This window comes from Salvia splendens, chromosome 10 (genome assembly GCF_004379255.2).
Source record: "Salvia splendens isolate huo1 chromosome 10, SspV2, whole genome shotgun sequence".
NCBI classification, from domain to species: Eukaryota; Viridiplantae; Streptophyta; class Magnoliopsida; order Lamiales; family Lamiaceae; genus Salvia; species Salvia splendens.
Window position 1 is genome coordinate 29,773,387 of NC_056041.1, and position 3,803 is coordinate 29,777,189.

General features: G+C 39.4%; 1 long non-coding RNA gene across 1 annotated transcript; it reads right to left on the reverse strand.

Moving 5' to 3' along the window:
* Positions 1-721: 721 nt before the first annotated feature.
* Positions 722-3,598, reverse strand: LOC121751411. Its single transcript, XR_006040072.1, has 3 exons — positions 3,461-3,598; positions 3,059-3,384; positions 722-2,952 (listed from the first exon to the last, which is right to left on the reverse strand). It is a non-coding gene; the product is annotated as an uncharacterized LOC121751411 (long non-coding RNA).
* Between the last annotated feature and the right edge of the window lie 205 nt (positions 3,599-3,803).

Here is a 3,803-nt window from a genome sequence, read left to right on the forward strand (position 1 = left end):
AGTTGCTGAGCCAGTTTCAGAAGATTTTGCAATGCTAACAGCAAGAGGCATGCGGTCACATTTCATTCAACCATAGTAGGTTGATCATCCGATCATGCTGTGCTGTGTCTTCATGATATCAGCTCTGCAAGAGAAGGATCTCAAGTCGAGTAAGACCGCATCAGGATAACTGAAGCTGCAATTGGTGTCGCCCAAAACCACAATGACAAGAGGATCACCGATGAGCTTGAAAGCAGTAGCAACTGCTGAAACAAATTGATCATAACCTCGCCTTCTAGGTCGGAAAGCATCACAGAACAGCTTTGGCAGATGCCTTGCAATATTATTTTGAGACATCTTCTGATTGAATATATCAAAGTTTATGCCCCAATTTATACACAACACACACAAAATCATGACCGATCTCAGAAGAATCACAGGAAGATAATAATTGCAATTGATGCCAGATTTCTGAATCCATTCTACTGTTACAATCATGTTACACAGAAACTGGTCAACCACTAGGCAAACAAAGTCGATCATGGAATCAGGACGAGATTTGTTGTGCGTGGTCAAGCTAGTTTTGGGATTTGCATCCGGTGGCATGCATACTTACCAAGTATTCAACAAATGAGGATTTTGTTGTGAAAAAGAAGCCGCGTGGATGAGGAGCCAGGATCAACATTCTTTCCACAAGATAAATGAAACAGTGTGGAGATATATAGTCATACACTCTCCAATTCATGTTATAAGTTTCTTCCAAAGCTTTAAGCAGTGCTTGCCCCATAGCTTCCCTTGAGCATCTAAGTGAAGATTCTTGCACACATTGTGAATTTGACACATTTCCAATAGACTCACCAGATTTCGCTTCCTTTGTAGAATCTGTCTGACTCGGTAAGTCCCCTGAGAATCTCGATGAATAACTTCCATGGCGTTCCGTTTGAAAGCCTTTCAGAAATTTTATCATTACCCAGCATTGTCATCACTGCCCGTCCAATCTGCCCACTAGTAAGTTCCCCCTTTGCATCAATATTTCTGATAACACTTTCTTCGAGTAAACTCCTGGAGAGTTCAGTTTCTCTCAAAGATATCATGTTTTCTGATAAAGATCCTCGGGTGTCCAAAGGAAAATGAAACTCGAAGTATTCAGTGCATTGGTCCACAAAACTCTGCAGCTTCTTGCTATCTCCAAAGCTCAAATTAAATAACTTGGAATCCAGGAAGAACTTTGCAATGTCAAAAATGTATAGCAGATACATACTTTTGCAGTGCACTCACATGTGCTTCATCATGGAAGAGTTATAAAGTCGTTGAAGAGCTTCCAATACTTTCAGTCCAACAACAACTAATTCTTGTAGCCAGAATTTACGAGCTGCAGATGCAAAATGACGAGCTTCTAAAGTTGCCACATTCTTGTTCTAGCGAATGAAGCCATCAACAGTTTTTAACCAAGAAGCGTCAGGGTTCAGCAAGCGAAAGGTAAAACTGGAATTATCAACTAACCTCAATCCAAAGTAATAAAAACATAAGCCAGCACACCTTGTAGTTCGATGGAATCTTGCTTTTCAATGCTTTTGAGACATTCTAATATCTCTAAACTATGTACCTTCACCAAGTTCCAAAGGTAAACAAGTGATCCACCAGAGACTTGGTTCATCCCTATTCTCTGAGAAAACAACCTTGGATCCAACTGAAATTCACAGTCCCACTCATACTTGGTAGCATTCACTTGAAAATGTATGTCTAGAAGTTTTCGAACAACAAGAATTTCAATGATTGGAGTTTCATATTGCTTTGAAGCATTGTAAAATTCTTGTTATCATAAGACAAAAAGTCGGACTGTGCACAAATTAATGCATGATAGGTTCCAGAAACCCTTAATGAAACTGACTTCATTCGGTTCCACTTTCTGAGGAAATGATTTTAACGGCCACCCTCGATTTCCAGATCCCCACAGAACACAAGAACTAGCATAGGAATGAACAAGCTTTACTAAATTCTCCCGCTTTTTCCAGAAGTTCAACCTCACGCAGGGTATGTCCCAGAGTCTTCGCAATCGCAGAAGCCTCATTGAAGTTTCCTAACTCTTCTTCCAAAACTAAAAGATCTTCAATGCAATCCAATGACTTTAAAAAGTTGCGTTTCGATTCTGTGGAACAAAAAGCTCGAACATACTTCATCAGCGAAGAATCCTTTGCCTTGTGGCACTCTAAAGCACAATTTTTCAAATACTCCTGCACGATTCTGTCAATCTAACCATTATTATGTCGTTTGACAGCGCATCCTGCTTCCATTTCTCAATATACTGCAAGCCGAGATCAAAATGATTCCCCCTAGAGCAAGCTGATAAGCAGTCCCTTAAAAAACTTCCCACTCTCGTAAACTTCTGCCGCAAGTTCATGTTTTCCAGCTAATGAGAAGCATTCACCAGCTTTTCTTAGTTCTGACTTATCATATTTGTCCTGATAAATCCTTCCTGCATGGATGAATATGCAAATATGTATCACACTAAACAGATAGCAATATATCTTCGCGCAGTACAATACTTTGTACGGAAATCCTAGTTCCGTACTCCAAGTGGTAAAATAGGTATTTCATTTTGGTTTGCTATAGTAAAACAATGCAAACTACTTTTATATAGAATTGAACTAATAGAAAGCAGATTGTATGACCTTGAACCAAAAATAATTTCAATAATCAAAATCAAGAATTAAAATTTTTAAAAAAGATCAACATGCACAGTTTGAATGTTAATCTGCCTGCTCTTTCAAACTCCCCCAGTTCATAGAAACATTCAGCTGCAGATTTAACTTTGTCGATTGCATCAAATATTTCTGCAGCCTCTCGAAGCACTGTAGCTGCCTCTTCAGATTTTGAACCGCGTAGACTATCAGCAACAGCTCGAAGACCAGTGGCTTTAGCCATTTTCTCCCAGCACATTGTTGCCATCTCATAGTTCTTCTCCCAAAAGAGCTAGCACCAAAAATAAAAAAGGAAAAAAAAAAACACTTAAAAAACCAATACTTAATGATGAAGGAAGAAACAGGTAGATGAAAACAGGGTAAAGGGAATCATCTACTTTCTTCAGTTCCTCTGTATGGCCTCAGCAAGAGAATCATCTACTTTCTTCACTTGGACAAGAGACAGCTTCCTCCAATAATCAAGCATTGGCTTGGAAACCTCAACATCATTTTCACAAATCCACAATCTTTGCCTTGTTCGAGTAATCACCACATATAGTTGCTTCAGTTTAGAGCATAGGAGATTGTGTTTTGACAGGCTAAAACTCGGGAAGGACTTTCCAGAATCTCCAGACAGAAGATTTTTTTCATTCAAGAATCCGTAGACAACTCTCCATTGGTTACTCAGTGGTGAGGAGCCAAAGAAGTTATACAGTAGAACATCCTATATCAAGCATAACATCAGTTAATCAAAAGGTGATTGTATTTCTGACAAATTAAAGATAAAACAAATTGTTGACCTGTGATACGATACAACAGCAGCCAACTAGTCAAGAAGCCGAAGTGCAAGATGCAGGGGAGGAACAACCAGTAGTAGATCGTGGGTCGCCGCTGGTTCAGCCATCCATCGCAACCACGAGGCCGAAGAGGAACGCACGCCCGCCCGATAGACTTGGCGATTACGTTCCCAAGTAGTCGCATATTTTATAATCTTTTATTTGTCTTTTATTGGTTTTATTACTCCCTCCGTCCCACCTAATTTGGGACACTTTGACCGGGCACGGGTTTTAAGAAATATAATGAAAAGTGAGTTGAAAAAGTTAGTGGAATATGGGTCCCACTTTTATATATTAGTTTTATAAT